We start from the raw sequence: 11,771 nt of genomic DNA on the forward strand, positions 1-11,771 counted from the left end.
ACTTCTCTACCCTTTGGATGACTATTACCTTTAATTCTTCAAAGATTGAAGTTATGTTTTTCTGCAATATAGGATCAATGGCATACTTTTGTCATCATTGTCATTGTTGTGACTTCCAATTTCATTTTATGTAGGAAAAAATCCAATAAAAAATAGCCTCAACTAATGAAAATTTCCAGCTATTCTACAACTTATAGTTTTAGAGAGTTACCTGGGAGCACTTATAGGCAAAATGACTTGTCTATGGTCAGATAACCACTATTACAAGATGAACTCCAAGAGCAATGAACTCTTCTTCCTGTCCCCTCCCATGTTGGGAAAGTAACAGCCACTCATGAACTTAATTCTGTTGCTGATCTGAATGAAAGTATGGAGCTGCTCTATTTACCATTCCAGCTAGTTTGCCTCTTAGACCAGTCTGATCCTTCTCTCAGCTTCTAAGTGTTCAACATATTGGTACACAACTTCATGAAGACATTTGATCAACTTTAGTGCTAATGCCACTCAGAATTCCTGAGCTCAAGTACTCTAATAGCTGCAACCCACCTCCCTCCCCATTAGTAGAGATTAAGGTCTGGAAGTAATCTGCATAGATAAGATAATTAAACCCATGGAGCTAAATACATATGAACACATACTCAAATATATTAACATATGTACATATATACATGCACATACATATGTACGCATGCATGTTATATATTGACAGGATATTTGTTCCCTTTAGTCATTTCTCATCATGTCTGATTCTTTGTGACCTCTTTTGTCATTTTCATGCAACGATATTGGAGTGGCTTGCCATTTTATTCATTCATGCTATCCATAGCTCCACCTAGCTCACTTACATTTATACATATATATATATATATAAACACATGCATACATTATATATATACATACATACATACATACACACATATTTCATATATCACTCGAAGCCTGCAGTTGGGGAAGAATTGAGTTCAAATCTAGCCTCAGACACTTCTAAGCTTGTGACCTGGGCAAGCCACTTAACCCTGTTTACCTCAGTTTTCTCATCTGTAAAATGATCTGGAGACAAAAATGTCAAGTCACTCCAATATCTCTGCCAAGAAAATTTCACATAGGATCACAAAGAGTTGAATGTGACTGGCAGGACTGAACAACAATAAAGACACACACACACACACACACACAAGAAATAAATGTTTTTGGGAAATGTGAAAGTACCCATTCTGTTTCATAGTTTTGATATTTTCTTGAATTTTTGTTTTTAATAATGATAAAGTCCATGATTACTTTTTGAGTGATGAGTAACTTCTCATTCAGATAACTGCAATTGTGCAAGAACCTCCTTTTATTATACATGATTACATATTATATAGATATGGAAATATTTAATGGCACTTCTACTTTGTGATGAAGCCCATCAGTGTCTGTGATGGTAAGGTCCAAAACTTATTCACTGTTATTGACCAATTCATTGTTACTGATGAAACTATTACTTGAAATCTTTACAAATATTGACTATTTTTCAACTTTTTTCTTTTTAGGAATTGGTGATAATCCATGCTGATAACTGTTTTTTAAAAGATTTCTCATTTTTTACATCAATAGGTGGTTTAAGTTGGTAATGTGATTTTTATTGCATTCTTTATCTTTTCTTTTTTATTACTCCGATTTCATATAATGATTTTGAATATTGTTCTGACAAATCTATGGTTTGATTGAGGACTAAAATAAGTGTGAAACCCATTTAGAGATGGTCTTCAAAATTAATAAGGTTGCTTATAGTAGAGGAGAAATTTTATGTTCTTTTACTTCAAGGATTCATAATACCGTAGGTTCTCAGAGGAGAGGCTGATTTGGGGTTTTTGATAGGACTAATATCTATATGTTAGGCTAGTTCCTCCTACCCCCAAAGCAACAAAGTTATCCACTGCTTTCCTTGATGCACCTTCCTGGGGGGCCTCTAGCCATCTTTAGATGGGTTCTTGGTGATCTAAAAGTATAAAAGTTTTTAACCCCTGTATGTTTGGGGCCTTTTGGACATAATGTATGTCATAAAACCATGGAAATCATCACATTCTGTCCTGCTGACCAGACATGTTTCCATAAGGAGATATGAAATAAAACTTGTGTCTACCTAAGCTAAGTATTACTGCAAATGTATTTAATAGACTTTCTATGTTAAGGCCAAGTAAATCTTCTTTTATTAAATGCTGAATGAATTACTAGTGTCTTGTTTCATTCCAACACCAAACTGAAGCTAACAGATCACAGACTTCCATAAGGCAAATCTCTTTACTAGACCTCATAGTAGGTTGAATATTAATCCAGGGTAGGGCTACAGATGATAGGTAAATGTTATTTTACATCTTTTTTGTTTGTTTTGATTTTGGTTTGGACCCCTGATTTTATCAGTTTAGGGAACTGGAAATTATACTTTTATAGGCTGACAATTGCTATTTAATTTATAAATCTTCAGAGAGGTCCCTAGGGGTTATTGTCCAATTGTTTCAGTAGTGTCCAATATATTGTGACCCCATTTTGGGTTTTCTTGACAAACATACTGGAGTGGTTTGCCATTTCCTTCGCCATCTTTTTGATAGGTGAGGAGCTGAAGCAAAGAGGGCTAAGTGACTTGCTTTGGGTTATTCAGCTAGTGTTTGAGATTATTTAAACTCAGGGATATGAGCCTTTCTGACTCTAGGTATGGTGCTCTATCTGCTATGCCAAAGAAAATACCCATTATCTTTGATATTTTTTTCATCATGTTCTTCATTTTCCTGACTACTTCTCAGAATCCATTACATCTCTGGTCATGTTCTTCAATACTGGGTGTTATTTTTCTCACATCCTCTACCAAGAAGAGAAGGAAGCATTTTCTTTGTTTGTCTCTTGCACTTCCAAATTGTCCTTTTGCCACTTCTCTAAACAGCCTCACTGCCTTTGAATTTTACTGCATATGCAATTATCACAGTTCAATTCCTTGTCATTATAATGATGTTTAACATTTATATAGCCCTTTAAAGTTTACAAGACACTTTAAAAATAACTTCTTTCATATACATAACATTCCTGAGATAATTATCCTCATTTTACACATGAGAAAACTGAGGCAGACAGAAGTTAAATGACTTGTCCAGGGACATACAAATAATAAACATCTGGATTTGAATTCAAGCCTTCCAGTGCTCTATCCACTGTACCACCAAGCTACCATCAACTTCTAGCCTCTAAATCATCATTCCTATGTCAAAGATCAGTACTTGGTTCACATACAACTTTTCTATTCCATCCCTAGAAATCTTTGGAAATTCACTTAACATATTAATATCCCCTTGAAAGTCCTGGGTTGAGTACAGCAACCTCCTAAGCCCCAGTGATCAGCATTTTAAATTTAGTCACATACAGGGATGGACATCCCTGTGTCAGAGGTTTTAGATTCAAGTACAAATGGATTTTGAGGGCCCTGCATGTTGGCTTAGAAAATCACAAATTCAGTATCTATGTTTATTTCATTTTAATTTATTTTGTTAAATATTTCCCATTTATATTTTTAAATTAAAAAAGTAAAACAGTTTTCCCAGTTACATTTTAATCTTGTTCTTGGTACTTGAAAGTTTTGCAGGCCCCACACTGTAAGTTTGACGTGTCTGCCCTAGATGGCCATCCAAAATAAGCTCCATGATCTAGAACTAAAATTCCTCCCATTAACTATAATTTCATAGCTTGAATGTCTGTTTTCAATTCTCTCTTCCTAAATCTATTCATCCTCCAGTTGCTTCACCTTCTTTCTGTTCTCCTAACCTACCATGTTACTTCGAGTTCACTTCCTTTTCTGTGCTGTAACTATGGTTTAACTATTAGTTTGAATCTCGTCTCCCTTTAACCATCCTTGCCAAACTTTAGCCCTAGGCTAACCTCACTATCTTCCTTTGTCATTGCTACTCATATACTGCAATCACTTCTGACAAAATATCACCCAATTTTGGTGTCTGAGTTCTCTACACATTTAAATTATCTAATCAAATGTCAGGCTTCACTTTTACATGTCAATCCTTTATTTTTCTTTAATTATCTCTACACCACATTTTTGAAAATAACTAGATGAAAACTTTTCCTCTAACATGAAATCTTCTACAGCATCAGCTCCATATTTTCCTCCAGCAAAGGGCCTTACCTCCTATTTTCCTTAGAAAACTGAAGCCATCCACTGAGGACTCTTTCTTCTGTTTCAAATTTTATAAGCTTTATTTATTATACATATTATTTCCCCCTTTCTGCTGGTCTCTGGTAAAGAGATTTTAGGTACAGCTAAATGACACAATAGATAGAGACCTGGACTTGGAATCAAGAAGACATGAATTAATATAATGAATCATATCTTTATTAGCTATGTGACTTTACCTAAGACCTTTAATTTCTACTACCTCAGTTTCCTCATCTACAAAGTGTAAATAATAACAGCATTAATGTCAGAGTTGTTCCAAGTATCAGATGAGATAATATATGCAAAGAATTTTGCAAACCTTTAAGAAGTTTATATAAATAGTAACTATTTTCATTATGAAGACTGGTTTCTCCTTTGTAAGGGCCAAGCCTACCAGTATCCTTAAGAGATTATTCCTTCAGCCATTTTCATTCACACTACCTGTGTTCTTAGTCCCATCCTCTTCTGGAACCTCCAGGATTCTGTTCCCTTTACCCATTCCTTTTCTTTCTTAAGTCTTCAGACTCTCCTTAACCACAATCAATAAACATGTTTGTTTTCTCTTTCTTGTAGCATTGGAAAGTACACAGATGGAGGTTCAGAAGGAGACATAGATAGCAGGACAGCTTTGAAATCAACATCCTGAATTTCTTATATTCTTGTTCTTTATTTCACATTGGATTAATAGAGATTTACAGTTAATATACACTCCTCTTTTTCCATTTTGTTCATATGGAAATTAATGATACCAAATTCAGAAATTCAAAGAAATAAAAGAAAAGGAAAGGAAAAAAAGAAAAAATGGAAAAAGAAAAATAAAAAATTGTAGAGGGACTTAACTTTCTGACTGAGGATTTTGTATTTGGCTTTAGGAAAATGTTGCTTGTTCTTTGGTTTCAAAGAGGATATTTATGTTGTGCTTAACTTTATCAAAGCATTTTCTATTATCTCATTTGATCTAGTATAAACCTCTTATTTTTACAGAGCAGGAAACCAAGTCACAGGAAGGAGAAGCAACTTAGCTAAATTCACTTAGCTCTTAGGTATCAGCCTTAAGATTCATCCTTAACTTTTTTTTTTCCAAGTCTGGTGATCTTGTCTTTTTTTCCAATCTGAATGAAAACAATGGAACAATAGATGTAAAATATGTTGAGGAGGAAAAAAGACCAAAAATCAGTTACCTATTTCATCATTCTAAAAATGTCATATATATTGCTAGATTTTTTTTTCACATAGGGACTACAACTACTCCTTCTCCTACTATTACTAGTGTTATTACTTCTACTATGCCATATATTGTTGTACTACATTTCTTATGTTGTTGGTATTGTTTGTCCTTCATTTTTGAAGTGGACCATTGATTTCAGAGGATGATGTTTTGATTCAAAAGTGAATTGGATTTGTGCGGCAGTTGCACAAAGTTGTCAGTCTCACTCTCTTTTCCAGTGACAAGACAAAAGTCAGGATAATTGGCCATGGTCCTTGGCATGGATGACCTTGGCATCTTTGTGGTCTGCCCAAACTCTAAACACTTCACAGTACCTGATTCAGCTGCCTTCATGGCTTTTAGGATAAATTATTCTTATCTGTTGTTAGTTACCCCAAACCTGGTTTAGCCAATTTGTGGAGATGGTTTCATAGGGATGTGGCTACTCTGCATGCTATATAGCTTCTTAGAGCCACAGGCAAGAGTCATGTGAAAGGTAGACTCCAAAAGTGGTTAAACAACCCTGAAAAGGCTCAGGAAGCCCCCACACCAGAGGTGATAGTTCCTCTTGTATGCCTCATAAACTCACTTAGAGATAATAGGAAGACACTGGAAGGATTTTTAAGGACAATAATGTCCCGGTAATATCTGCTTTAGGAACACAAATTTTGCAGGTATGTGGAGGAAGGATTAGAAAGAGTGAGAGATTGGATGGTGTATAAAGGATCATTTGAGGGCAAAATAAACATGAGAACTAAATGAAAACCTCAATGGAAGCTTTCCAGAGGATATGGATAAGGAATAAAATGGCCCTCTTTGCTTCTTTGTGTTTTAGATTTTCTATAGATGGTTGCCTTTTTTCATCTTAACTGTCTCCCTTAATAAGAAAATCCAAAGCAAAAACAAAATTCTCTTGAAAGAAATAACCATAGTCAAGCCAAATAAATATCCAACAAAGCCACATCTGAAAATGTATATCTCAATTTGTCATTTGGGTCCCCAATCTCTATCACAGTTCCCACATTGCCTTTCTAGTTTTATTTCTTATTACTTCCTTTCACACATTCTCTATTCTAAAACTAGCTCATTTTTTGTTTAGCTGTTTTTCAGTTTTTTTCTGACATTTTGTGACCTCGTTTAGGGTTCTCTTCACAAAGATACTAGAATATATTTGCTATTTCCTTCTCCATTTGATTTTACAGGTAAGAAAACTGAGGCAAATACAGTTAAGTGAATTGTCCAGAGTCACACAGCTAGTAAATGTTTGAGATTGAATTCAAACTCAGAAGAGTCTCCCTGACTACAGGCTCAGTACTCTATCTACTGCACCAGATAGCTGCCATCTGGCTAACTCATCAGCTGTTCTTCAAGGAATAACACAATTGGTTTTCCTCTAGGAATATTTCCTTTTTCCTTTTTCCCAGTAAAATCTCTGACTTTCTTCAAAGGATAGTCTGTATTCTACCTCTTATTTAAGACATTTTTTATCCCCTTTGTTGTTAACACTTGATTTTTATTGAAGTTCCTTTCTATTTAGTTACATATGGACATAATTATATAATATATTACATATGTATATTTATATACATATAATATAAAAGTTATATTATATCCTTCTTTGATGTGAGGAACTGATTCATTTTTTTAAAATCTGTGTATCCCCAGTGCCCAACATCTTGCTAAAAGTAGTATTTAATGAAAATTTGATGAATGGAATTGGACATGTGTTAAATAGGAACAAATCACTCTACGGCATGACTTCAAGTGCCCACAAGAAGTAAATCAACAGAGTTGCTCTTCATCCAAAGATGCTATAGAACATCCGAATCACACAAACTTTTCTGCATCTCATTGATATAGTCTGGACAAATTGTACAGATTCATAGGGCCTTCCTCTCATGTAAAATTTTTACTCAGATAATTATTCCATTATTCAGGCATTATAGAATCACTCATGTCAAATATCTCCAACTTGATGTCTGAGTTGGACATTTAGAGCTTTCTTCAAGGTCTTTGGCTACTATTTTTCTTTTTGTTTTGTTTGTAGAAAAGGGATAGATCACAGGAATAGATCAGGAAATTCATTTATTAAGCTTCATTTTGCTAACTGCAATGGTCTGCCAGTACTTTTAATGTTATCTTCTTTTAGTACTTTGAGCAATTGGAACTGAACCTGATCAGTTCTGACACTGTAATACTACTACTAATACCTAGCACTTATAAAGCACCTACTAGGTGCCAGGTAGTTTGGTGAGCACATAGTATTAATCCTCATAACAACTCTGTGAAGTAGGTTATCCCCATTTTAGAGATGAGTAAACCCAGGCAAACATAAATTACTTGCCCAAGATCACATGGTTAGTATCTGAGATGGGATTTGAACTCAGATCTTCCCAACTCCATGCCTCACTCTCCATTCACTGAACCAACTAACTGCTATGGAAATATCAGTTGTATCTGGACATTACCAGTGACATTGTTTTTTACTTTTCTTGTTAATTCCTTCAAATCCTTTAGGGCATATCAAGCTCACATTTATATAACCTAAATATGGATAGTTCTCACTCAGTTTATTGAGGACTAGTTCTTTGATGGAATGGAGATAAAGGTGTATTATGTGTCCTACATAAATAAGCATAAAATAATTAGGAAGCAAGTGTTACTTGCAATCTACATGAGAATACTCTAGGTCTTTATTCTTACTCTAACTCATCTGTGATATCCTATGAACTTAGTTAAGAATAAAAGAGGAAATTTTGGAAGCTGGGAATTTTATTTTCAATTCTTATTGTCAATCTGATGTAATTCAACTTCTGGCAGGCACCCCAATTCTATATTCCTTTCTTACATCAAGAATAGTTGCTGGAAAATATGCTTTGAACTTTTGACTGTGCTTTATTGGTACTGTTCCTACTCTAGGCCAATTTGACATCTGATCCAAAATTCCTTTTCCCTTTCAGGAGGAGTAGTTTTCATTACTGTTTTATCTTTCCATAAGCTTTCCCTGAGTTCCTTTTATGGCAATGAAATGGTCTGAATAGACCTCTCTTTTGGTTTCAGGGGTCCATAGTTCAGAAGAAGTTCTAGAGCAGAGTAAAGCCAATTTTGCCTTTCTCTGACTTCTCTTTATTAACGTTATCTCCATTTTTTTTCATCAAGTGTATGATTCCATGTACGTGAGATGCTTTCCATTTCCTTTTCACACAAGTATATGCCTATAAAGACTTTTCATTTGTAATTTATCTTGGTCTATCTTTTTCCTAAAAGGCAGGATCAGAGTTTCTGCCTGTGTTAGTATCTCCAGTATCTAGCACATAATATGTACCTAATAAGTTCCTGTGGTCACTCTAGAGGACCCATTTTCTTCAAATGCAATGCTAAATAAGAGGCATTTTCCTTTTCATGTTAAGGGGTATATTGATAAACTGCATAAGGATATGTTTGTACCATACAACTATCTATTTAGCTCTTCCAAATACTCAAACATTGGGATGTTTTTTTAAAGAGCATTTTAAAAGAACAAACCCAACCAGAGTCTGTAAATACAAGTCTTCTATGTTTTGGTGTGTCAGTTTAACCCTAACCTTAACTCCTACATTATTTTACTGTTAAGTCCTAGTCAAGACTAAAATATTTCTTCATGTTTTGGACAGGAATAACTTAACAATTATCAGTAGTGGAACTATCCAGGACAACTCCAAGGGACTCATGACCTGAAAAAAGTCATTCACTACCCTAGAAAGAGCTTATGGAGTCTGAATTCAGTTTGAAATATAACATTTTTACTTTTTTTTACATTTTCCTCATGGAGGAAATCTTCATGAATTTTTCTCTAGTGTATCTGATATGCAAATTCCTTTACAATATGACAAACATGGAAACATATATTGTATGATAACATGTACAACCTATATCAGTGATGGCAAAGTTTTAGAGACTAAAGGACATGCTCCACTTCCCTTACCCTACATAGGGGAGGGAGAAAGAGCTCCCATTGGGCTGCCGGGCAGAGGGTTGGGTGAAGAGAGGAATGTCCTCAGCAAGCGTCGAGAGGGGGAAGGGAGTGTCCTGAGCACTTTACTCCCCTCCAGCTCTGCTGCCTGTGCATTGTCCACCTTACCCTCTGTGTGTTCCCATTGGGCTGCTGGGTAGAGAGGCAGGCGATGTGAAATGTCATCAGGCATGGTGGAGAAGAGGAGGAGAGGAGCAGCTCCACTCTAGTCCCTCCGCCTTTCTAGTAATGAACTTGGGGAGGGGAGTGGTTTGGGGAGGGCAGCACATGTGCCCAAAGGAAACAATACTCTGCATACCATCTTTAGCACCCATGCCATAGGTTTACCATCACTGACCTATATCTCTTGGCATTTCAGGAATGGGGGTGGGTGGGAAGAAGGTAGAGAAAATGGATCACAAAGCATCAGAAAATGATGATTAAAAATAACAACATGTAATCTTGAAAAATGGAATGGCCCCTTGAAAATGTCCTTATTTTTCTATTTTGAGTCACTTTTATTAGTCCTGGAATATAGTAGTTTATGCTTCATAGTTCACTATGGTCAAAGTAGTACAAGGCACTACAGAAAGTGTAGATGGACTCTTGTCATTGACTGTTGATGGTCATAATTACCCTACAGTATGAAACTGAGGTCAAGTATCTCTTGCTTTATACAAGCAAGGACATGAATATCCTTATAAGCAGATGTTTCATCACATTCCTAGTTATCTCCTTCTTTCATCAGCAAGGCTCTAAATTTTCTCATCAGCATTTGGACAATGATAAGGATTTGAGGAATTAGCATTAAAAAATCCAAATGATTTTTTCCCCCAGAAATAGAGGAGTGTACCACTATTTCAAGTTGTTTATACCTTGTAGCTAATGCATCATTTTCACCCTTACATACTGTAGATAGTACATTATTTTAGATTTCTTGAAATATACATACTCTTTTGCAAAATATTTTCAATGTACTTTTTGTCACTTTTCCTCAGGGTTTCTGCACTTCTTTACCCATTCCTTTCATAACCCTTGATGAACATCAAGCCCTAACACAGAGCACCCATTTTCTAATAACTGAATCCCTGTAGTAATTCAAATGGCAATATAATGATTGGATTATTTTGTAGATTTTGCCATGGAAAATATATTAAAGGTCATATAATGCAAATTTTCATTTTATAAATAAGAAAATGAGTCTCAAGAAGGTTAAATTACTTGCTCCAGGTTGTTTATTAGCTTTCAAGGTGAGAGTTGAGCCTAGGACTTCTGACTCCAAAGTAAATACTCTCTAATGTATCATATATGCAACTTAAAAAAATAAACAGTAGAATGTGAATGAAACTGTGGCACACGGCATTCTTAAATAATTGCTTATCTTAAAGCAAAAGATCTGGTCTAGAAAAGTCACATCAGAAAATTTGTTGTCCAAAAGCTATTGGGGAAAATAGGAGAGCTAAAATCTTTAATGAGCCTTCACATTGCCATCCAATTTGATTAAAATAACAACCACTAACTTGCCTTTTTTAAATTTACTAGAAGATTTCATGAAGACATAGGCTAGGATCCCTTCAAAGCTTTCAAAATTACTTATGGTTTTTGATCTGTTTTATGCCACAATGATTTAACAACATGGTTCATGAACTTCCACTGATGCTCTTTTCAAAAGATTTGACTACTAATTCAAAGCTACCAACTTTTAATTGAATAGCCCAGTAAAGTATGTCAAGGAAAATTTACCATAGATTTTCACAAGAAACTATTCTACTCCTCTAAAGAGGCTTTAATTCCTATCCTTTCTTGTTTCCTCTTTACACCATGAGAATGACAGGCCTTAAACTTACAAATAACAATATCCTCCCATCATCAACACCATTCTCTCACTAGGGTAGTTTCTTTCTCAATTTCTAAAGGCTGCTTGAGGTTCAGGAGCATTTGGTTAGCCAGTTGAATCAGTTCGTAAATAATTTTTCCTGTCATCATAAACATAGGGTGAGAGGGAATAGTTCATTCACTCATGGGAGCTGGTTGAATACTTTGCTGCAGCTTTTAGTGTGTGCTGGGAATCTTAATACCAGAACTGTGAAGCAGTGGTGCAGGAAGCAGACTTCTCTGGATAGAAACCTACTCAAGAGGAAAAGCCTACTGCTACTTTTATCAGGAATGGCTTTGTCTAGCAGAGTATACACTAAAGTTGAGAGAAAGGACTAGAGAGAAAATAATGATAACAATAAAGTAATAAATATTACATTGAAGTTCATGTTCCAAACCAGGATTCCCTTGAAGTAGTTTAATGGGTAGAGAGCTGGACTCAGAAAAAGGAGGAAAGAAGCTAAGTTGAAGTGCAACCTCTCACATAGACAAAATATTTAACC

This window comes from Monodelphis domestica, chromosome 2 (assembly GCF_027887165.1).
Source record: "Monodelphis domestica isolate mMonDom1 chromosome 2, mMonDom1.pri, whole genome shotgun sequence".
NCBI classification, from domain to species: domain Eukaryota; kingdom Metazoa; phylum Chordata; class Mammalia; order Didelphimorphia; family Didelphidae; genus Monodelphis; species Monodelphis domestica.